Source organism: Rhipicephalus sanguineus, chromosome 1, assembly GCF_013339695.2.
Source record: "Rhipicephalus sanguineus isolate Rsan-2018 chromosome 1, BIME_Rsan_1.4, whole genome shotgun sequence".
NCBI classification, from domain to species: domain Eukaryota; kingdom Metazoa; phylum Arthropoda; class Arachnida; order Ixodida; family Ixodidae; genus Rhipicephalus; species Rhipicephalus sanguineus.
Window position 1 is genome coordinate 263731558 of NC_051176.1, and position 24971 is coordinate 263756528.

The window sequence follows — 24971 nt, forward strand, 5'->3', positions numbered from 1 at the left end:
AGTTATAACGTTCGTGTCAGTGCTTCCTTAATCAGGACGACAGTGCGCTTCCCGAATATAAGCTTATCACCGAAATTAGACGCTATTCAATAATTATCACAGAAAAGTAAGCCCGCAAAACGGAGCAGGTGCGCTTGATTGCGACAAAAGTCATGCCCTTGCCACGTAGTTAAATTTTCAGCCTACGATCCTCTCATGAGGTGATAACCTCGATTACGCAGTGTTCGGACGCTCAAGTGCAGTATCGCGAGAAGTTGCTTGAATGTATCAGCAATCTGAACGCGGGCTCCAAAAAAGTAGCTATCGCGTCTCCGCAGTGTTTGAGAGGAATAGCCCATCGCAATTCCACAGGCGAGACGGGATTCAGCTACATTTAGACAGATCGGCACTGCGCGTGGGACATTTCGAAGGTCTTTGTAACCAGCGAGGCGCATGCTGGTGCCCAAGCGGCGCACCCTGGGCCCCCTAGACGATGGGTTGTGCTCTATACTACCGATCCTGAAGCCCATCAGGATCACTGTGTCCGGGTGCGACAGCGAACACGACGGGTCCTCTAGCCACTTCTCCTTCGCCTTGACGAGTTCCGGCAACGTGCGCGGGTAGTTCCGCTAAGATGGTGGGCACGTTGGGGCAGAAGTGGTGAGCCTCCGTCCTCCTCGAAGCCGGGTTGCTCTCCAACGAATCCGGGGAGCCGATGCTGAAGCACATGAGGATTACGTCTGTGTCCGCGTGCGACAGCGAACACGACGGTTCCTCTAGCCACTCCTGCTTCTCCCTGGCGAGGTCCAGCAACGTGCGCGGGTCGCTCCGAAGGTCCTTCTCCCTCCCCGCTGAGATGGTGGGCACGTTGGGGCAGAAGTGGTGAGCCTCCGTCCTCCTCGAAGCCGGGTTGCTCTCCAAGGAATCCGGGGAGTCGATGCTGAAGCACATGAGGATTACGTCTGTGTCCGCGTGCGACAGCGAACACGACGGTTCCTCTAGCCACTCCTGCTTCGCCTTGGCGAGTTCCAGCAACGGGCGCGGGTCAATCCGCAGGTCCTTCTCCCTCCCCGCTGAGATGGTGGGCACGTTGGGGCAGAAGTGGTGAGCCTCCGTCCTCCTTGAAGCCGGATTGTCCTCCAAGGAATCCGGGGAGTCGATGCTGAAGCACATGAGGATTACGTCTGTGTCCGTGTGCGACAGCGAACATGACGGTTCCTCTAGCCACTCCTGCTTCTCCCTGGCGAGGTCCAGCAACGTGCGCGGGTCGTTCCGAAGATCCTTCTCCCTCCCCGCTGAGATGGTGGGCACGCTGGGGCAGAAGTGGTGAGCCTCCGTCCTCCTCGAAGCCGGGTTGCTCTCCAACGAATCCGGGGAGCCGATGCTGAAGCACATGAGGGTTACGTCTGTGTCCGCGTGCGACAGCGAACACGACCGTTCCTCTAGCCACTCCTGCTTCTTCCTGGCGAGGTCCAGCAACGTGCGCGGGTCGCTCCGAAGGTCCTTCTCCCTCCCCGCTGAGATGGTGGGCACGTTGGGGCAGAAGTGGTGAGCCTCCGTCCTCCTCGAAGCCGGGTTGCTCTCCAAGGAATCCGGGGAGTCGATGCTGAAGCACATGATGATTACGTCTGTGTCCGCGTGCGACAGCGAACACGACGGTTCCTCTAGCCACTCCTGCTTCGCCTTTGCGAGTACCAGCAACGGGCGCGGGTCAATCCGCCGGTCCTTCTCCCTCCCCGCTGAGATGGTGGGCACGTTGGGGCAGAAGTGGTGAGCCTCCTCGAAGCCGGGTTGTTCTCCAAGGAATCTGGGTAGTCGATGCTGAAGCACATGAGGATCACGTCTGTTGTCCGGGTGCGACAGCGAACGTGACAGGTCCTCTAGCCACTCCTCCTTCGCCTTGGCGAATTTCGGCAACATGCGCGGGTCGTTCCGAAGGTCCTTCTCACTCCCCGCTGAAATGGTGGGCACGTTGGGGCAGAAGTCGTGAGCCTCCGTCCTTCTCGAAGCCGTGTTCTCCAAGGAATCCGGGGAGTCGATGCTGAAGCACATGAGGATCACGTCTGTATCCGGGTGCGACAGCGACCATGACGGTTCCTTTAGCCACTCCTGCTTCGCCTTGGCGAGTTCCGGCAACTTGCGCGGGCCGTTCCGAAGGTCCGTCTCCCTCCCCGCTGATAATATGGGCCCGTTGGGGCGGAAGTGGCGATCCTCTGTGCGCGGGTCGTTCCGAAGGTCCTTCTCCCTCCCCGCTGAGATGGTGAGCACGTTGGGGCAGAAGTGGTGAGCCTCCGTCCTTCTTGAAGCCGGATTGTTCTCCAAGGTATACGGGGAGTCGATGCTGAAGCACATGAGGATCACGTCTGTGTTCGTGTGCAACAGCGAACATGACGGTTTCTCTAGCCACTCCTGCTTCGCCTTGGCGAGTCCCGGCAACGTGCACGGGTCGTTCCAAAGGTCCTTCTCCCTCCTTGCTGAGATGGTGGGCACATTGGGGAAGAAATGGTGAGCCTCCGTCCTCCTTGAAGCCGGATTGTCCTCCAAGGAATCCGGGGAGTCGATGCTGAAGCACATGAGGATTGCGTCTGTGTCCGTGTGCGACAGCGAACATGACGGTTCCTCTAGCCACTCCTGCTTCTCCCTGGCGAGGTCCAGCAACGTGCGCGGGTCAATCCGCAGGTCCTTCTCCCTCCCCGCTGAGATGGTGGGCACGTTGGGGCAGAAGTGGTGAGCCTCCGTCCTCCTTGAAGCCGGATTGTCCTCCAAGGAATCCGGGGAGCCGATGCTGAAGCACATGAGGATTACGTCTGTGTCCACGTGCGACAGCGAACACGACGGTTCCTCTAGCCACTCCTGCTTCTCCCTGGCGAGGTCCAGCAACGTGCGCGGGTCGTTCCGAAGATCCTTCTCCCTCCCCGCTGAGATGGTGGGCACGTTGGGGCAGAAGTGGTGAGCCTCCGTCCTCCTCGAAGCCGGGTTGCTCTCCAACGAATCCGGGGAGCCGATGCTGAAGCACATGAGGATTACGTCTGTGTCCGCGTGCGACAGCGAACACGACGGTTCCTCTAGCCACTCCTGCTTCTCCCTGGCGAGGTCCAGCAACGTGCGCGGGTCGCTCCGAAGGTCCTTCTCCCTCCCCGCTGAGATGGTGGGCACATTGGGGCAGAAGTGGTGAGCCTCCGTCCTCCTCGAAGCCGGGTTGCTCTCCAAGGAATCCGGGGAGTCGATGCTGAAGCACATGAGGATTACGTCTGTGTCCGCGTGCGACAGCGAACACGACGGTTCCTCTAGCCACTCCTGCTTCGCCTTTGCGAGTACCAGCAACGGGCGCGAGTCAATCCGCAGGTCCTTCTCCCTCCCCGCTGAGATGGTGGGCACGTTGGGGCAGAAGTGGTGAGCCTCCTCGAAGCCGGGTTGTTCTCCAAGGAATCTGGGGAGTCGATGCTGAAGCACATGAGGATCACCTCTGTTGTCCGGGTGCGACAGCGAACGTGACAGGTCCTCTAGCCACTCCTCCTTCGCCTTGGCGAATTTCGGCAACGTGCGCGGGTCGTTCCGAAGGTCCTTCTCACTCCCCGCTGAGATGGTGGGCACGTTGGGGCAGAAGTCGTGAGCCTCCGTCCTTCTCGAAGCCGTGTTCTCCAAGGAATCCGGGGAGTCGATGCTGAAGCACATGAGGATCACGTCTGTATCCGGGTGCGACAGCGAACATGACGGTTCCTTTAGCCACTCCTGCTTCGCCTTGGCGAGTTCCGGCAACTTGCGCGGGCCGTTCCGAAGGTCCGTCTCCCTCCCCGCTGATAATATGGGCCCGTTGGGGCGGAAGTGGCGATCCTCTGTGCGCGGGTCGTTCCGAAGGTCCTTCTCCCTCCCCGCTGAGATGGTGAGCACGTTGGGGCAGAAGTGGTGAGCCTCCGTCCTTCTTGAAGCCGGATTGTTCTCCAAGGTATACGGGGAGTCGATGCTGAAGCACATGAGGATCACGTCTGTGTTCGTGTGCAACAGCGAACATGACGGTTTCTCTAGCCACTCCTGCTTCGCCTTGGCGAGTCCCGGCAACGTGCACGGGTCGTTCCAAAGGTCCTTCTCCCTCCCCGCTGAGATGGTGGGCACGTTGGGGAAGAAATGGTGAGCCTCCGTCCTCCTCGACGCCGGGTATTTCTCCAAGCAGACCGGGGAGTTGATGGTGAAGCACATCAAGGTAACGTCTGCGTCTGGGATATGACGGTGACCGCTGGACATAAGATGATAACGTAGAGTTCGAAGGCGGCAAGCACAAGTTTGTGGAAACGTTCCGTTGCAGATGAAGACGACGATGATAGGATGATGATGATGATACTCCCTATGAATGACACAAACCACGGAGGAAGCACAAACCCACAACTAGGTCGGTATAACTAAATAAAAAAAATAAGTATATAGATGAAAAAATATGAAAGAAACCTATCCAAGTCACTTTACGATATGTTGGCTACAGCTTGCTAATGTTGGCTGACTGTTGCCTATCACTGAATATTGTTCGGTTACTTTGAGTTAGTGTTGGCATAATGTTGACTTGTGTGGGCTACCATTTGATAATGGTTCAAATAATGGTGGTTAAATGCAGAAATCTTCAATCATGTGAGTGATTAAACGCCCCATAGGCTCCATGTATCAACATCCGGACACTCCAATAGCCGAAATCGCGGAGATCTGCTGTTTGTGGCGCCATCTCTAGGCGGGAAAAACAAGCTAATGAATGGCATTTTTATTTGTTTCGATGGATAAGCTCGCAAGTGATGCCGCATTGATAAAGCGATATATGTGTTTATGCTTGCGGCTTACATCTTGCAGACGATACTGCGGCCATGGGACTCTTCGACCTTTCTTGAAAGCACTCCTTATTCTGGCCGCGGCAACTCGCGAAATGACAGCGAAAACACCAGCGATCTTGGCGATTCGGTGTGTTTTCTTTCATTGGTCCTAGGCGGTGCGTCGGTCTGCTATCCGCCGCAAATTCGCTCATGGGCTTGTCTGGGTTTCAGAACGCAGTTTCGCAACTGGTATGACCGAAGAACTCTGGTTAAGCGCGGCTAGTTACGGCTAATGCTCATATTGACTGGTGAAGGCTAATTGCTAACGTGGACTTAATGTCGACGAGTGTTCGCTAATGCATGCTTATTTTGGCTAGTGGTGGCTAATGTTGGCAAACCAACTGCTGCTTGTTGGCTACCACTGGATTGCGTTGGCCGACTAACATTTATTGTTGCATGATTTTGGCTATTGTTGACTTATGTTGGCTAAAGTCGTGTAGTGCTCTATCCGCTCTTACAAAAATGTGATAAATATTACATTGGCACTTCCATGACTGCCATTTACAGTCTAGCGTTGCTCGACCCCTCAGTTTTGAATAATCGTCGTGTGCATATATATAAGGAATGAAGAAAGAAACTACGACTTTCGTTGGTTTGGCACTGTATATTTTCACTGAAAGTGAACGCTGAAAGTGAAGTTATAACGTTCGTGTCACATATATATATATATATATATATACACGTGATCTGGCGTGTTTATACGGAAACCCGCAACGATGTGCTTGTTACTTTGACAAAGTCGAAACGTTAGTGAAAATATACAGTGCCAATCTATATCTATACTGGTGAAACAAAAAAAATAGCACGTCAACTGTTTTTCTATTTTTATTGCTAAGCTTTACTAAGAGCCAGCTCTTTGCACGTGTCACTTCAGCTTGGCACAGTATACCTTAGACCATGCAATGCATAACGTTCGCGTGTGCTCGAAAGCCCGACTTACCGAGTCCGGCCCGGCACGCAGCCTCAAGCCCGGGCCCGGCCCAGGCCCGCGGCTTCAAGCCCGGGCCCGGCTCGGGCCCGCACTTTCACGCCCGAGCCCAGCCCGGGCCCGCCGAAAAACGCTTCAAACGGCCCGGCCCGGCCCGGCCCGGGCCCGTGCAGTGCTCTACTCGAAACTGCTTCGGAAAAACACATGTCGGGTCAACGTCAATTGTGGTTCCAGTGTTGACTGTCCGATTTTACAACAAAGTTATAAACATTACATGTATACTCTCATGACTCCTGCTCGACACCGTAAGAATACGCCAACAACCGCTACTTATGATATCAAGATCGTCACAGCGCAGCATGCTGTTGGTTTCGATAAAAGTGACGCCTGTGCCGGAAAGACGTACCGTGAGTGCCGACGTTACTTCCGACAAGCCTGCTAAGCCCTCGATATCCTCACAATGTAGTCGATGTGCCTGTAAGCCCTAGATATTCCCACAAGTACTTAATGTAAACAAAAACGTTGATCCACCTTGCAATGCTTAATTCCAAGCAAAAAAAAAAAAATGCTGCGTCGCCAGCTGCTCCGTGACTGCTTCACACGACATCAGTTCCCATAATGCGTGGGATCTGCCGGAATTATTTTAAATGAGCGCTATTTAAAATATATTCATCGCGTTCAGAGGCACCACGATACTCTATTTAGGCTTCTTGACACCAGTGTTTTATTTATAGCAAAAAGTGAAAAAAGTTATAACGTTCGTGCCAGTGCTTCCTTATTCAGGACGACAGTGCGCTTCCCGAATATAAGCTTATCACAGAAAAGTAAGCCCGCAAAACGGAGCAGGTGCGCTTGATTGCGACAAAAGTCATGCCCTTGCCACGTAGTTAAATTTTCAGCCTACGATCCTCTCATGAGGTGATAACCTCGATTACGCAGTGTTCGGACGCTCAAGTGCAGTATCGCGAGAAGTTGCTTGAATGTATCAGCAATCTGAACGCGGGCTCCCAAAAAGTAGCTATCGCGTCTCCGCAGTGTTTGAGAGGAATAGCCCATCGCAATTCCACAGGTGAGACGGGATTCAGCTACATTTAGACAGATCGGCACTGCGCGTGGGACATTTCGAAGGTCTTTGTAACCAGCGAGGAGCATGCTGGTGCCCAAGCGGCGCACCCCGGGCCTCCTAGACGACGGGTTGTGCTCTATACTACCGATCCTGAAGCACATCAGGATCACTGTGTCCGGGTGCGGCAGCGAACACGACGGGTGCTCTAGCCACTCCTGCTTCTCCCTGGCGAGGTCCAGCAACGTGCGCGGGTCGTTCCGAAGATCCTTCTCCCTCCCCGCTGAGATGGTGGGCACGTTGGGGCAGAAGTGGTGAGCCTCCGTCCTCCTCGAAGCCGGGTTGCTCTCCAACGAATCCGGGGAGCCGATGCTGAAGCACATGAGGATTACGTCTGTGTCCGCGTGCGACAGCGAACACGACGGTTCCTCTAGCCACTCCTGCTTCTCCCTGGCGAGGTCCAGCAACGTGCGCGGGTCGCTCCGAAGGTCCTTCTCCCTCCCCGCTGAGATGGTGGGCACGTTGGGGCTGAAGTGGTGAGCCTCCGTCCTCCTCGAAGCCGGGCTGCTCTCCAAGGAATCCGGGGAGTCGATGCTGAAGCACATGAGGATTACGTCTGTGTCCGCGTGCGACAGCGAACACGACGGTTCCTCTAGCCACTCCTGCTTCGCCTTGGCGAGTTCCAGCAACGGGCGCGGGTCAATCCGCAGGTCCTTCTCCCTCCCCGCTGAGATGGTGGGCACGTTGGGGCAGAAGTGGTGAGCCTCCGTCCTCCTCGAAGCCGAGTTGTTCTCCAAGGAATCCGGGGAGTCGATGCTGAAGCACATGAGGATTACGTCTGTGTCCGTGTGCGACAGCGAACATGACGGTTCCTCTAGCCACTCCTGCTTCTCCCTGGCGAGGTCCAGCAACGTGCGCGGGTCGTTCCGAAGATCCTTCTCCCTCCCCGCTTTGATGGTGGGCACGTTGGGGCAGAAGTGGTGAGCCTCCGTCCTCCTCGAAGCCGGGTTGCTCTCCAACGAATCCGGGGAGCCGATGCTGAAGCACATGAGGATTACGTCTGTGTCCGCGTGCGACAGCGAACACGAGGGTTCCTCTAGCCACTCCTGCTTCTCCCTGGCGAGGTCCAGCAACGTGCGCGGGTCGCTCCGAAGGTCCTTCTCCCTCCCCGCTGAAATGGTGGGCACGTTGGGGCAGAAGTGGTGAGCCTCCGTCCTCCTTGAAGCCGGATTGTTCTCCAAGGAATCCGGGGAGTCGATGCTGAAGCACATGAGGATCACGTCTGTGCCCCTGTGCGACAGCGAACACGACGGTTCCTCTAGCCACTCCTTCTTCTCCCTGGCGAGGTCCAGCAACGTGCGCGGGTTGCTCCGAAGGTCCTTCTCCCTCCCCGCTGAGATGGTGGGCACGTTGGGGCAGAAGTGGTGAGCCTCCGTCCTCCTTGAAGCCGGATTGTCCTCCAAGGAATCCGGGGAGTCGATGCTGAAGCACATGAGGATTACGTCTGTGTCCGTGTGCGACAGCGAACATGACGGTTCCTCTAGCCACTCCTGCTTCTCCCTGGCGAGGTCCAGCAACGTGCGCGGGTCGTTCCGAAGATCCCTCTCCCTCCCCGCTGAGATGGTGGGCACGTTGGGGCAGAAGTGGTGAGCCTCCGTCCTCCTCGAAGCCGGGTTGCTCTCCAACGAATCCGGGGAGCCGATGCTGAAGCACATGAGGATTACGTCTGTGTCCGCGTGCGACAGCGAACACGACGGTTCCTCTAGCCACTCCTGCTTCTCCCTGGCGAGGTCCAGCAACGTGCGCGGGTCGCTCCGAAGGTCCTTCTCCCTCCCCGCTGAGATGGTGGGCACGTTGGGGCAGAAGTGGTGAGCCTCCGTCCTCCTCGAAGCCGGGTTGCTCTCCAAGGAATCCGGGGAGTCGATGCTGAAGCACATGAGGATTACGTCTGTGTCCGCGTGCGACAGCGAACACGACGGTTCCTCTAGCCACTCCTGCTTCGCCTTTGCGAGTACCAGCAACGGGCGCGGGTCAATCCGCAGGTCCTTCTCCCTCTCCGCTGAGATGGTGGGCACGTTGGGGCAGAAGTGGTGAGCCTCCTCGAAGCCGGGTTGTTCTCCAAGAAATCTGGGGAGTCGATGCTGAAGCACATGAGGATCACGTCTGTTGTCCGGGTGCGACAGCGAACGTGACAGGTCCTCTAGCCACTCCTCCTTCGCCTTGGCGAATTTCGGCAACGTGCGCGGGTCATTCCGAAGGTCCTTCTCCCTCCCCGCTGAGATGGTGGGCACGTTGGGGCAGAAGTGGTGAGCCTCCGTCCTTCTTGAAGCCGGATTGTTCTCCAAGGAATCCGGGGAGTCGATGCTGAAGCACATGAGGATCACGTCTGTATCCGGGTGCGACAGCGAACATGACGGTTTCTCTAGCCACTCCTGCTTCGCCTTGGCGAGTCCCGGCAACGTGCACGGGTCGTTCCAAAGGTCCTTCTCCCTCCCCGCTGAGATGGTGGGCACGTTGGGGAAGAAATGGTGAGCCTCCGTCCTCCTCGACGCCGGGTATTTGTCCAAGCAGACCGGGGAGTTGATGGTGAAGCACATCAAGGTAACGTCTGCGTCTGGGATATGACGGTGACCGCTGGACATAAGATGATAACGTAGAGTTCGAAGGCGGGAAGCACAAGTTTGTGGAAACGTTCCGTTGCAGATGAAGACGACGATGATAGGATGATGATGATGATACTCCCTATGAACGACACAAACCACGGAGGAAGCACAAACCCACAACTAGGTCGGTATAACTAAATAAAAAAAATAAGTATATAGATGAAAAAATATGAAAGAAACCTATCCAAGTCACTTTACGATATGTTGGCTACAGCTTGCTAATGTTGGCTTACTGTTGCCTATCACTGAATATTGTTCGGTTACTTTGAGTTAGTGTTGGCATAATGTTGACTTGTGTGGGCTACCATTTGATAATGGTTCAAATAATGGTGGTTAAATGCAGAAATCTTCAATCATGTGAGTGATTAAACGCCCCATAGGCTCCATGTATCAACATCCGGACACTCCAATAGCCGAAATCGCGGAGATCTGCTGTTTGTGGCGCCATCTCTAGGCGGGAAAAACAAGCTAATGAATGGCATTTTTATTTGTTTCGATGGATAAGCTCGCAAGTGATGCCGCATTGATAAAGCGATATATGTGTTTATGCTTGCGGCTTACATCTTGCAGACGATACTGCGGCCATGGGACTCTTCGACCTTTCTTGAAAGCACTCCTTATTCTGGCCGCGGCAACTCGCGAAATGACAGCGAAAACACCAGCGATCTTGGCGATTCGGTGTGTTTTCTTTCATTGGTCCTAGGCGGTGCGTCGGTCTGCTATCCGCCGCAAATTCGCTCATGGGCTTGTCTGGGTTTCAGAACGCAGTTTCGCAACTGGTATGACCGAAGAACTCTGGTTAAGCGCGGCTAGTTACGGCTAATGCTCATATTGACTGGTGAAGGCTAATTGCTAACGTGGACTTAATGTCGACGAGTGTTCGCTAATGCATGCTTATTTTGGCTAGTGGTGGCTAATGTTGGCAAACCAACTGCTGCTTGTTGGCTACCACTGGATTGCGTTGGCCGACTAACATTTATTGTTGCATGATTTTGGCTATTGTTGACTTATGTTGGCTAAAGTCGTGTAGTGCTCTATCCGCTCTTACAAAAATGTGATAAATATTACATTGGCACTTCCATGACTGCCATTTACAGTCTAGCGTTGCTCGACCCCTCAGTTTTGAATAATCCTCGTGTGCATATATATAAGGAATGAAGAAAGAAACTACGACTTTCGTTGGTTTGGCACTGTATATTTTCACTGAAAGTGAACGCTGAAAGTGAAGTTATAACGTTCGTGTCATATATATATATTGTCACGTCGCTTCAGAGGTCCAGGCAGGGTTTATTTAACGTAGAGTAACAGGGCTCTTGCCAGACGCGTCGGTTGAGCTTGTTCGCCAAAAAGGGACAGCGCGCGCACTTCTTCCTTTCGTGGCCTGTGCCTCTGCCTTTGCGTATAACCCACTACTACAGGTGGCATTATTCCCTCCTCCGCGAAAAAGAGCATCGGCTCGATGCTGCAAGGTAGTTGTAAGAGAAAAAAAACAAAAACAAAGCAGCTTACACAACGCGAATGGACAATGGTGAAATGTTACGCGCGCAGTCAATGAACGGTGAGGCGATGCTAGTGGCACAAATAAAGGAAACAAAAAAAAATGAACGGTAGGAAAATTATGAACGCGCAAAATAAGGCTTCATGCGCACGACATGAACTATGTCGGAGCTCGGTTGTCTTCGTTGTGTTCCAGTTGACGACGCAGTGTCCGGAACCACTTCGTAGTTTACGTCGCTCACGCGGCGTAACACCTTATACGGACCGAAGTATCTGCTCAGCAACTTTTCGGAGAGGCCACGGCGACGAACAGGGGTCCACACCCAAACTTTGTCTCCTGGACTGTAGGATACGTCTCTGTGGCGGACGTTGTAGCGTCGTGCATCTGCCTGTTGCTGCAGTCCGATGTGTAGTCGCGCGAGCTGGCGAGCTTCCTCTGCACGCTCTGCAAATTCTTCGGCGTCAGTTGTTAACTGATCAGCGTCTTGACAAGGAAGCATAGCGTCCAACATCGTCTGAACCTCGCGGCCGTAGAGAAGGCGAAATGGTGTGAATCGCGTTGTCTCTTGCACGGCGGTGTTATAAGCGAACGTCACGTAAGGTAAAATCCGATCCCATGTTTTGTGTTTGACGTCGATATACATGGAGATCATGTCTGTGACGGTCTTATTTAGCCGCTCGGTAAGTCCGTTGCTCTGCGGATGGTAGGCAGTCGTCTTTCGATGTTTAGTGTTGCTTAATCGAAAAACTTCATCCATGAGCTGCGCAGTGAACGCTGTGCCTCTATCGGTTATGACTGCAGAGGGAGCACCGTGACGCAGTACGACGTGGCACATGAAGAACTGTGCTACCTCGGAAGCCGTGGCTCGTGGGACCGCCTCCGTCTCGGCATACCGTGTCAGATAGTCAGTTGCGACAATCACCCATTTGTTGCCGTCGGTAGACAGAGGAAAAGGGCCGAGAAGGTCCATGCCAACTTGGTCAAATGGCTTATGAGGAGGGTCAATTGGTTGAAGTAGTCCAGCCGGCTTACGGGATGATGTCTTCCGGCGCTGGCATTCACGACAGCCTTGGATGTACTGCTTGACGCTTGCCGAAAGTCCGGGCCAATAGTAAGTCTCGCCTACTCTAGCGAAGGTTCGTGAGTAGCCTAGGTGGCCAGATGTGGGCTCGTCATGACAAGCGAAGAGGACGTCGTCCCGCATGTCCCTTGGAACCACGAGGAGGTAAGCGCGGCTCGTAGAACGAGTGTTTTTCTTGTACAGGACATTGTCTCGGAGGCAGAATGATGTCAACACGCGGGATAGATGGCGTGGTATAACTGCGCTACGACCCTCTAAATAATCGATGACCGGTCGAATTTCTTCATCGTCTCGCTGCCGTCTGCTCAAGTCCGATGAGCTAAGGGCGCCCAGGAAACCGTCATCGTCCTCTGCTTCTTGGTTGACGAGATGAATGGGTGCACGCGACAGTGTATCAGCGTCTTCGTGCTTCCGGCCAGACTTATAGACGATGGTTACATCAAATTCCTGTAGGCGCAAGCTCCACCGGGCCAGTCGTCCTGAGGGATCACGTATGTTTGCCAACCAGCACAGGGCATGGTGGTCTGTCACCACTTTGAATGGACGACCATAGAGGTAAGGGCGAAACTTGGTGATCGCCCATACGACTGCGAGGCATTCTTTCTCTGTGGTCGAGTAATTCGCCTCGGCACGGGACAGGGAGCGGCTGGCATAGGCTATTACTCTCTCCTCTCCGTGTTGATGCTGGACGAGCACTGCGCCGAGGCCGATGTTGCTGGCGTCAGTATGCACCTCGGTGTCAGCATCATCGTCAAAATGTGCAAGAACGGGTGCTGACTGCATGCGCTGTCGTAGTTCGGCAAAAGCAGCCTGTTGCTCGTTATCCCAAACAAATGGCGTGTCATCTCTTGTAAGGCGAGTCAAGGGTTCCGCTATCTTGGAAAAGCCTTCAATAAACCGTCGATAATAGGCGCACAAGCCCAGGAAGCGCCGGACAGCCTTCTTGTCGGTAGGAGCCGGAAATGTTGCTACAGGGGTAAGCTTGTCAGGATCGGGTCGGACTCCTCTGGCGCTCACTACATGGCCGAGGAACTTGAGCTCTTCATAACCAAAGTGACACTTTTCTGGTTTGAGTGTGAGATCTGCCGATCGAATAGCCTCTAGGACACTACGCAGGCGGTGGAGATGTTGCTCGAACGTTTCAGAAAAGACGACTACATCATCGAGGTACACGAGACAAGTCTGCCACTTCAGTCCAGAAAGTACAGTGTCCATCATTCGCTGGAAAGTTGCCGGTGCTGAACACAAACCGAAAGGTAGTACTCGAAATTCATAGAGGCCGTCGGGGGTCACAAATGCCGTTTTCTCGCGGTCCCTCTCGTCTACCTCGATCTGCCAATACCCGCTTTTTAAATCCAGGGAGGAAAAATACTGGGCACGGCGTAGCCTATCTAATGAGTCGTCGATACGTGGCAGCGGGTACACGTCTTTTTTAGTCACGTTGTTCAACTTCCGGTAGTCGACGCAAAAACGTAGCGTTCCGTCTTTCTTTTTGACTAGGACGACCGGAGATGACCACGCACTGTTGGAAGGTTCGATGATGCCGTCGTCAAGCATTTCTCGGACTTGCGTTCGAATCGCTTCGCGTTCTTTTGTTGACACGCGGTAAGGTTGCTGGTGTATCGGGCGTGCGTCGTCGTAAGTAATTATCCTGTGCCGAGTGATGGAAGTCTGGCGCACCTTAGAAGAACTGGCGAAGCATGACTGGAATTCAAGCAAGAGCCTCCGCAGTGCTGTCTGATTATCGGACGACAGGTCAGAATTTATATCGATATTGGCCAGTGACGTAACTGCGGGCTCGACTGCCTCAAATGTGAAGCAGTTCCGAACGTTTGCTATTTCGTCTGCAAACGCTAACGAAGTGCCGCGCAAAAGGTGTCGATGTTCGTTACTGAAATTCGTAACAAGCAGTTGAGATCGGCCATTACGAAGCCATATGATACTCCGAGCCGCACAAACACCTTTTGTCAGCAGGTGTTCGAGGTTACTTTCTGCGAGCGCTTCACCATTTCGTAATCCACAGCATGTGACGTCGACTATGACACTGGCTCGTGGCGGGAGCGTTACACTGTCGGCAGAAACGCGAAGAACGTCGGCACGCCGTTGATCGTCCTGCCCGTCGATTGCTCGGTCGACTGAGAACGTGATACGACACTCTTGGAGATCAATAACAGCCCCATACTCCTGCAGGAAGTCAACACCAAGAATGACGTCGCGGGAACATTCACGTAGCATAAGGCAACTTGCTACGAAGGTAGAACCGCAAATCCGAACTCTACTCGTGCAGGTTCCCAGCGGAGTGACGACGTGGCCACCAGCCGTTCGGATCTGCGAGCCATGCCAGGGCGTGATTACCTTCTTCAAAAGTGTGGCCATTTTCCCGCTTAATATCGAATAGTCAGCCCCGGTATCCACTAAAGCATTAACCGCATAACCGTCAATCAGCACCGGTATATCGAGAGAACGGCGGCCATCCCGTTGAATCGTATCTGCACCCTTTCTTGTTTGCGTCGATCGGAGGTCTTCAGCACGTCGACTGCCAGCGACCTCGCCTCCAAAGGTCGCTTTAGTTAGTTTTCCCGGCGGGGACTGGGGGACCGAGCGCCAGCATATCGCTGGGGCGGAGATGAAAATCGCCTCGGCGACGGTGAGCGCGACTGCCGCCCGGCAGGCGGTGGCACGCGCTGCTGAGCCAGGTAGTCCTCAATGTCCCGGGGTCGCTGGCCATACCGGGGAGGCGGCGAATATGCAGAGAAGCCCCGCAGTCCGAGGCGCCGGTATGGGCACTGGCGGTACAAATGATCTGCTTCACCGCAGTGGAAGCACAGAGGCCGGTGATCTGGAGTGCGCCAAACATCGGATTTCCGAGGGGACGGGCGTCTATCGTCGATGTAATGTACTGGTTGTTCCGAACGATGTGCGACAGGACCGGCGTAAACGAAAGGTGGCGATGTACGTGTATCTTCGCAGTACTGTAGCTGCTGCGCCGACTGGAGGGAAACCGTGGGAGGTGCATGTACAAATAGCGGGGGAGAGGAAGCTGGGCGCTTCAAGGCTTCCGCGTAGGTCGCACGGCGGTATTCAGTCGGCACTGCCGTGGTGTTATCGAGAGTCACAGGATCCCGGAGGGCCTGGTGTAACTCGTCCTTTATGATGCTTGCAATGGAGCTCACCGTAGGTAGGGGTGGTGCGGCAGCCTTTTGCAGCTCCTCGCGTACTACAGAGCGAATGAGTTCTCGCAGATACTCGGTGTTGCTCCCGATAGCCGTGAAAACCTGAGCATCGGACGTACTGTTGACTTGCCGCTCGTACAGGGTGGACCGATGCTGAAGCATCTTTTCCATTGTGACGGCCTCGGATAAGAACTCGGCGACCGTCTTCGGAGGGCTCCGTACAAGACCAGCGAAAAGCTGCTCCTTGACTCCTCGCATCAGATGCCGCAACTTCTTCTCCTCCGCCATTCTTGGATCAGCTCGTCTGAACAGGCGCGTCATATCTTCGACATAGGTCGTCACAGTTTCGTTGGGCATCTGGATGCGGGCCTGTATCGCTCGTTCCGCTCGCTCGTGGCGATCAGCACTGGTGTAAGTGTCTAGCAGCCGACGGCAGAATTCGCGCCACGACGTCAGCTGTTCCTCGCGGTTCTGGTACCACGTACGTGCTCCGTCCTCCAAGTAGAAGTACACACGTCGTAGTTTCGCTGCGTCGTCCCATTCGTTCAAGGCAGCCACGCGCTCGAAGTCGACCAACCAGTCTTCGACGTCTTCGAGCACGGTGCCATGGAATGGCGTCGGAACTTGTGGGCTCTCAAGTGTGTAGCGATTCACCATCGTGCTTTCCGTACCGCTTGGGGTGGTTTGAACGGAAGTGCTGGTCATACCGCTCGAAGTGGTACGCACCGTAACGTCCGCTTCGACTTCGGGAGGCAATCCCCTGATCCTGCGGCTGGCCCGATGCACGGGAGTGTTGACTGGCACTGGGCTTGTGGTGCGACTTCCAGGAGGGGTCTGCAACATTCGTGAGGGCTACCCCGCACCTCCACCACTTGTCACGTCGCTTCAGAGGTCCAGGCAGGGTTTATTTAACGTAGAGTAACAGGGCTCTTGCCAGACGCGTCGGTTGAGCTTGTTCGCCAAAAAGGGACAGCGCGCGCACTTCTTCCTTTCGTGGCCTGTGCCTCTGCCTTTGCGTATAACCCACTACTACAGGTGGCAATATATATATATATATATATATATATATATATATATATATATATATATATATATATATACGTGATCTGGCGTGTTTATACGGAAACCCGCAACGATGTACTTGTTACTTTGACAAAGTCGAAACGTTAGTGAAAATATACAGTGCCAATCTATATCTATACTGGTGAAACAAAAAAAATAGCACGTCAACTGTTTTTCTATTTTTATTGCTAAGCTTTACTAAGAGCCAGCTCTTTGCACGTGTCACTTCAGCTTGGCACAGTATACCTTAGACCATGCAATGCATAACGTTCGCGTGTGGTCGAAAGCCCGACTTACCGAGTCCGGCCCGGCACGCAGCCTCAAGCCCGGGCCCGGCCCAGGCCCGCGGCTTCAAGCCCGGGCCCGGCTCGGGCCCGCACTTTCACGCCCGAGCCCAGCCCGGGCCCGCCGAAAAACGCTTCAAACGGCCCGGCCCGGCCCGGGCCCGTGCAGTGCTCTACTCGAAACTGCTTCGGAAAAAGACATGTCGGGTCAACGTCAATTGTGATTCCAGTGTTGACTGTCCGATTTTACAACAAAGTTATAAACATTACATGTATACTCTCATGACTCCTGCTCGACATCGTAAGAATACGCCAACAACCACTACTTATGATATTGTTACGAATATATTTAACTTATTTACAGTATGGAGTAGTCCAGCAATCAAGATGGCGGTTGCGTATCTTCAGAACACCGACACGTCGTCTGCCTCTTCTTCGCACACCTCACCACAGTCATAGCGGCAACCCCGCTACATCGACCTCCGGCGGCGAAAGCGCCGACTCGGCGCCTGTTGCAGGTGGTGGGCGAAAGGTACGGCTTCAGGCGAGCGACGTGGACGACGTTGGAAGACGTAGAGGGCGCCATATGGTCCAGAGGGGCGATGTCATAGGTAACCTCAGTCACCTGGCGTAGCACACGGTAAGGGCCGGAGTACTTGGGCAGAAGTTTTTCGGCGAGGCCAACATGCCGAGATGGAGACCACAGGAGAACGAGGTCACCCGGATTGAAGCGAACGTTCCGGTGGCAACTGTCGTATGTATGTTTCTGGCGGAGTTGCGAGTCCGAAAGGCGTCGATGGGCGATCTGACGGGCCTTTTCGGCTGTGCTAATAGCGTGGCGAGCATATTCGGTGGACAGGTGGGCAGGGGTGGGTACGAGCGTGTCGAACGGCAAGGTCGGTTCTCTTCCATACAAAAGGTAAAAGGGAGAATATCCAGCAGTGTCGTGGCGCGAGCTGTTGTAAGCAAAAGTGACAAAGGGTAGCGCAATGTCCCAGTCGCGATGATCAGTCGAGACATACATGGCGAGCATGTCAGTGAGCGTGCGATTCAAACGTTCTGAGTCCGTTCGTTTGGGGATGATAGGCCGTCGTAAGCTTGTGCTTGGTTGCACAAGAGCGAAGTAGGTCCTCGATTACCTTGGATAAAAAGTAACGACCTCGGTCCGTGATAAGTTGACGAGGAGCGCCGTGATGTAAGATGACGTCTTGGATCAAAAATTCGGCGACGTCTGTAGCGCAGCTGCTCGGGAGAGGTCTCGTAATGGCAAAACGGGTCGAATAATCCGTAGCAACGGCGACCCATCTGTTACCGCTGTGAGAAAGTGGGAAAGGTCCCAAAAGGTCGAGGCCGACACGAAAAAAAGGCTCAGCAGGTACGTCGATAGGTTGAAGGAGCCCGGCGGGGTGCACAGCTGGCTTTTTCCGGCGTTGGCACGACTCGCAAGAAGCGACATAACGATGTACGGAACGGTAGAGGCCGGGCCAGAAAAAGCGTCGGCGGACACGGTCGTACGTTCTGGCAACACCAAGATGGCCGGCCGTTGGTACATCATGTAGTTGCTGAAGTACGGTCGAGCGGAGATGAGTGGGTACTACAACTAGTAGTTCCTGTCCCACTGGGCGCATGTTCCGGCGGTATAAAATGCCGTCGATGACGACGAACATGCGAAGCGAACTGTCCGTCGAGTCAGTATTCAGGCGGGTGATTAGATCTCGTAGGGACGCGTCACGCTGTTGCTCGTCACCGATGTTGCCGAAAGCGGAGAGCGAGGAAATACAGATGGACGTGTCATCCGTTACGAGGTCTGGATCGTCGACGGGGTACCGAGAAAGGCAGTCGGCGTCTTGGTGTAGACGGCCGGACTTGTAGACCACTGTGTACGTGAATTCCTGGAGGCGCAGAGCCCAACGAGCTAGGCGCCCTGTTGGATCTTTGAGTGCTGAAAGCCAGCATAGAGCGTGGTGGTCTGTAGTAACGGTGAAAGGGCGACCATATAAATAGGGGCGGAATTTACCAACTGCCCATACAAGCGCCAGGCACTCGCGCTCAGTAATAGAGTAATTGCGTTCGGCAGGAGAAAGGAGCCGGCTGGCATACGCAAGAACTCTATCATGACCGGATTGACGCTGGGCTAACACAGCGCCAATGCCGTAACCACTAGCGTCGGTGCGGACCTCGGTTGGAGCGGACGCGTCGAAGTGGGCGAGGATCGGCGGTGTGGTGAGCAGCGTAATGAGGCAGGAAAAAGCACTGGCTTGGTCAGGACCCCACCAAAATGGCACATCTTTCTTGAGAAGGTCAGTGAGGGGGCGGGCAATATCTGCGAAGTTTCTGACGAATCGTCGGAAATATGAGCATAGGCCCACAAAACTTCGAACGTCTTTGGCACAAGTTGGCACGGGAAAATCGAGGACAGCGCGAACTTTGTCGGGATCGGGTCGGATGCCAGATGAGTCGACGAGATGCCCTAGAATAGCAACTTGGCGATGGCCAAAGTGGCACTTCGATGAATTAAGTTGTAGCCCAGCCGCACGAAAGACGGAAAGAATAGACGACAGTCGGCCGAGGTGAGACTCAAAGGTGGGAGCAAATACAATGACGTCGTCCAAGTAACAAAGGCAGATAGACCATTTAAAGCTGCGCAAAAGCGTGTCCATCATCCGCTCGAACGTGGCCGGCGCATTGCACAAACCGAACGGCATGACTCTGAATTGGTAGAGACCGTCAGGCGTTACAAAGGCGGTCTTCTCACGGTCGAGGTCGTCTACGGCGATTTGCCAGTAACCAGAGCGTAGGTCTATCGAAGAAAAATAGGTAGCACCATGAAGGCAGTCCAAGGCGTCATCGATACGAGGAAGCGGGTAGACATCCTTTTTGGTGATCTTGTTTAAATGCCGATAATCCACGCAGAAACGCCAGGTGTTGTCTTTCTTTTTAACTAAGACTACAGGGGAAGCCCACGGACTCGAAGAAGGCTCAATAATGCCTTTTGTGAGCATCTTGTCGACCTCCTGTTGAATTACTTGGCGCTCTGATGGTGAAACTCGGTAAGGACGCCTGTGAATTGGGGCTGCATCACCGGTATCTATGCGGTGCTTGACTTGCGAGGTTTGACCTAAGGGCCTACCGTCAAAGTCAAATATGTCAGAGTAGGTCATAAGGAGGTCACTGAGGTCTTTAACTTGAGATGGCAAAAGGTCTGAGGCAATCATCTTGGTTATGTTCTTGTGCAGTGTAGAAGAGGTGACTGCGTCGACTCTATGCGGGTTTGGAGAAACGACAGCGGGCAGTTCGGGTGACACCGATGAGATCTGGCACTCGTACGACGGTGAAAGAGTAGCGAGAGCAATGCCTTGTGGTAGGACTTGAGGGCTCAGTCCGAAGTTCAGAAGAGGAAGGCACGTCTTGTTCGCTGTAATAGTTACAACTGTGTACGGAGATGAGACGTTGCGGGCCAGTAGAACACTGGGAGAGGGAGAGACCACGTAATCCCCATCCGGTACACTGGGATATGGTTCAACAGCGACGCAATTTAGGGCTTGTGGTGGCAGACGAACAGCCTCAGCACACGAAAGTTTCGTCTGAGCCACCTCTGACACGTCGGCGGACGCAGGCAAGTCAAGTTGTACAACACCGGCCGAACAGTCAATGACAGCAGAGTGGTCAGACAAGAAATCGAGTCCGAGGATGACATCATGAGGACAATGAGCGAGAACATGAAACAGAACGGACGTCTGGCGGTCGGCGAACCTCACACGTGCCGTGCACATTCCGAGTACAGCCGGAGTTCCCCCACTAGCGACACGTACAAATAGGGACTCGGGCGGCGTAAGGACCTTATTTAATCGTGCACGGAGATCAGAGCTCATAATAGAAATATGTGCGCCGGTATCAATGAGGGCAGTAACAGGCAGGCCATCCACTTCCACAGCAAGCAGGTTCTGGTCCGTAGTGAGGGTCAGCAGAGGGTTTTCAGGTCGGGGGTCGAATGCAGCATCACCTCCGGGAGCTGCATTGCTCAGTTTTCCGAGTATGGGCGTCCAGTAGGGCGAGGCGACGAATGGCGACGGGGCTGAGGTGACCGGGAGCGACGATCGTGTGGGGACGGCGAACGGCTGGAGCGTCGGACCGATGTCGTAAGAGCCTCATCGTATGGTGCACCGTCACGAGCGGGAAACTGCAGGGGCCGGTGGTTGTCGTCACGTCGATAGCCAGCAGACGAGCGAGATGAAAAGGTGCGAGAACGACAGTAGCGGGAAATATGTCCTACACCGTGGCAACGAAAGCAGATCGGCTTGTCGTCCTGCGTTCTCCACTGGGCAGGGTCACGATAGCGGCGAAACATTTCCGGTGCACGAGGAGGCGTTATGGAACTGACACGAGGTTCCGTCAACGAACATACCGGCTGCAGTCCGACATTTGCAAGCTCCTCCCTCACAACCTGCTGGATCAACGAGATCGTTGGTCGAAGATCATCAGATGGTCGCGTCAGCAAAGATGATGGCGACGCCGCCTCGATTTCTCGGCGCACGATGCGAACTACGCTCTCGTTGGTAGGCGGTTGACCGCATGGCGGCTGAAGGTCCTCGCAGGATGATGTAGCGGCCGTGTTCGGAAGTCGCATGAAATGCTGGGCAATGCGGCGACTCTTCAGCTCTTCGAACCGGCGGCACTCTTTGATGATGTCGTCCAAGGTTGAGCAGTCTTTAGACACAAGTAAATTAAAAGCGTCATCCGCAATTCCCTTGAGCAAATGGCTTACTTTGTCAGCCTCTGACATGTTGGTGTCGACACGACGGCAAAGGGCCAGGACGTCAAGGATGTAGGAGACGTATGATTCGGTGGAAGTTTGTGCCCGACAGGAGAGTTCTTTAGAAGCGGCCCGCTGGCGTCCGACGGCTCTACCAAATAGGTCGCGAAGCTTCTGTTTACAGGCATCCCAACTTGTTAAGTCAGCTTCATGAGCCTGAAACCACGCGCCTGCTGTTCCGCAGAGATAGAAGTCAACGTTGGCGAGCATCATTGTAGGGTCCCACCTGTAGACCGCTGCAAACCGCTCGTACTTCGCAATCCAGTCATCGACGTCAATGTGGTCGGTGCCGCAGAAGTTACCGGGATCGCGCGGTTGAGTCAATACGACCGGCTGTACCGGCTGTACCGGTTGTACCGGAGTCGCGGTCGAAGCGGCAGCAGCAGAGTTGCTTTCTGTTGACATATTGAGGCTGTCCAGGACACGTCCGCTGCGGAGTTCCGTCTTGCGTAGTACCCAGCACCACCACCAAAATGTTACGAATATATTTAACTTATTTACAGTATGGAGTAGTCCAGCAATCAAGATGGCGGTTGCGTATCTTCAGAACACCGACACGTCGTCTGCCTCTTCTTCGCACACCTCACCACAGTCATAGCTGCAACCCCGCTACAATATCAAGATCGTCACAGCGCAGCATGCTGTTGGTTTCGATAAAAGTGACGCCTGTGCCGGAAAGACGTACCGTGAGTGCCGACGTTACTTCCGACAAGCCTGCTAAGCCCTCGATATCCTCACAATGTAGTCGATGTGCCTGTAAGCCCTAGATATTCCCACAAGTACTTAATGTAAACAAAAACGTTGATCCACCTTGCAATGCTTAGTTCCAAGCAAAAAAAAAAGCTGCGTCGCCAGCTGCTCCGTGACTGCTTCACACGACATCAGTTCCCATAATGCGTGGGATCTGCCGGAATTATTTTAAATGAGCGCTATTTAAAATATATTCATCGCGTTCAGAGGCACCACGATACTCTATTTAGGCTTCTTGACACCAGTGTTTTATTTATAGCAACAAGTGAAAAAAGTTATAACGTTCGTGTCAGTGCTTCCTTAATCAGGACGACAGTGCGCTTCCCGAATATAAGCTTATCACCGAAATTAGACGCTATTCAATAATTATCACAGAACAGTAAGCCCGCAAAACGGAGCAGGTGCGCTTGATTGCGACAAAAGTCATGCCCTTGCCACGTAGTTAAATTTTCAGCCTACGATCCTCTCATGAGGTGATAACCTCGATTACGCAGTGTTCGGACGCTCAAGTGCAGTATCGCGAGAAGTTGCTTGAATGTATCAGCAATCTGAACGCGGGCTCCCAAAAAGTAGCTATCGCGTCTCCGCAGTGTTTGAGAGGAATAGCCCATCGCAATTCCACAGGCGAGACGGGATTCAGCTACATTTAGACAGATCGGCACTGCGCGTGGGACATTTCGAAGGTCTTTGTAACCAGCGAGGAGCATGCTGGTGCCCAAGCGGCGCACCCCGGGCCTCCTAGACGACGGGTTGTGCTCTATACTACCGATCCTGAAGCACATCAGGATCACTGTGTCCGGGTGCGGCAGCGAACACGACGGGTGCTCTAGCCACTTCTCCTTCGCCTTGACGAGTTCCGGCAACGTGCGCGGGTAGTTCCGCTAAGATGGTGGGCACGTTGGGGCAGAAGTGGTGAGCCTCCGTCCTCCTCGAAGCCGGGTTGTTCTCCAAGGAATCCGGGGAGTCGATGCTGAAGCACATGAGGATTACGTCTGTGTCCGTATGCGACAGCGAACATGACGGTTCCTCTAGCCACTCCTGCTTCTCCCTGGCGAGGTCCAGCAACGTGCGCGGGTCGTTCCGAAGATCCTTCTCCCTCCCCGCTGAGATGGTGGGCACGTTGGGGCAGAAGTGGTGAGCCTCCGTCCTCCTCGAAGCCGGGTTGCTCTCCAACGAATCCGGGGAGCCGATGCTGAAGCACATGAGGATTACGTCTGTGTCCGCGTGCGACAGCGAACACGACGGTTCCTCTAGCCACTCCTGCTTCTCCCTGGCGAGGTCCAGCAACGTGCGCGGGTCGCTCCGAAGGTCCTTCTCCCTCCCCGCTGAGATGGTGGGCACGTTGGGGCAGAAGTGGTGAGCCTCCGTCCTCCTCGAAGCCGGGTTGCTCTCCAAGGAATCCGGGGAGTCGATGCTGAAGCACATGAGGATTACGTCTGTGTCCGCGTGCGACAGCGAACACGACGGTTCCTCTAGCCACTCCTGCTTCGCCTTGGCGAGTTCCAGCAACGGGCGCGGGTCAATCCGCAGGTCCTTCTCCCTCCCCGCTGAGATGGTGGGCACGTTGGGGCAGAAGTGGTGAGCCTCCGTCCTCCTCGAAGCCGGGTTGCTCTCTAACGAATCAGGGGAGTCGATGCTGAAGCACATGAGGATTACGTCTGTGTCCGCGTGCGACAGCGAACACGACGGTTCCTCTAGCCACTCCTCCTTCTCCCTGGCGAGGTCCAGCAACGTGCGCGGGTCGCTCCGAAGGTCCTTCTCCCTCCCCGCTGAGATGGTGGGCACGTTGGGGCAGAAGTGGTGAGCCTCCGTCCTCCTCGAAGCCGGGTTGGTCTCCAAGGAATCCGGGGAGTCGATGCTGGAGCACATGAGGATTACGTCTGTGTCCGCGTGCGACAGCGAACACGACGGTTCCTCTAGCCACTCCTGCTTCGCCTTGGCGAGTACCAGCAACGGGCGCGGGTCAATCCGCAGGTCCTTCTCCCTCCCCGCTGAGATGGTGGGCACGTTGGGGCAGAAGTGGTGAGCCTCCTCGAAGCCGGGTTGTTCTCCAAGGAATCTGGGGAGTCGATGCTGAAGCACATGAGGATCACGTCTGTTGTCCGGGTGCGACAGCGAACGTGACATGTCCTCTAGCCACTCCTCCTTCGCCTTGGCGAATTTCGGCAACGTGCGCGGGTCGTTCCGAAGGTCCTTCTTCCTCCCCGCTGAGATGGTGGGCACGTTGGGGCAGAAGTGGTGAGCCTCCGTCCTTCTCGAAGCCGTGTTCTCCAAGGAATCCGGGGAGTCGATGCTGAAGCACATGAGGATCACGTCTGTATCCGGGTGCGACAGCGAACATGACGGTTCCTTTAGCCACTCCTGCTTCGCCTTGGCGTGTTCCGGCAACTTGCGCGGGCCGTTCCGAAGGTCCGTCTCCCTCCCCGCTGATATGGGCCCGTTGGGGCGGAAGTGGCGATCCTCTGTGCGCGGGTCGTTCCGAAGGTCCTTCTCCCTCCCCGCTGAGATAGTGAGCACGTTGGGGCAGAAGTGGTGAGCCTCCGTCCTTCTTGAAGCCGGATTGTTCTCCAAGGTATACGGGGAGTCGATGCTGAAGCACATGAGGATCACGTCTGTGTTCGTGTGCAACAGCGAACATGACGGTTTCTCTAGCCACTCCTGCTTCGCCTTGGCGAGTCCCGGCAACGTGCACGGGTCGTTCCAAAGGTCCTTCTCCCTCCCCGCTGAGATGGTGGGCACGTTGGGGAAGAAATGGTGAGCCTCCGTCCTCCTCGACGCCGGGTATTTCTCCAAGCAGACCGGGGAGTTGATGGTGAAGCACATC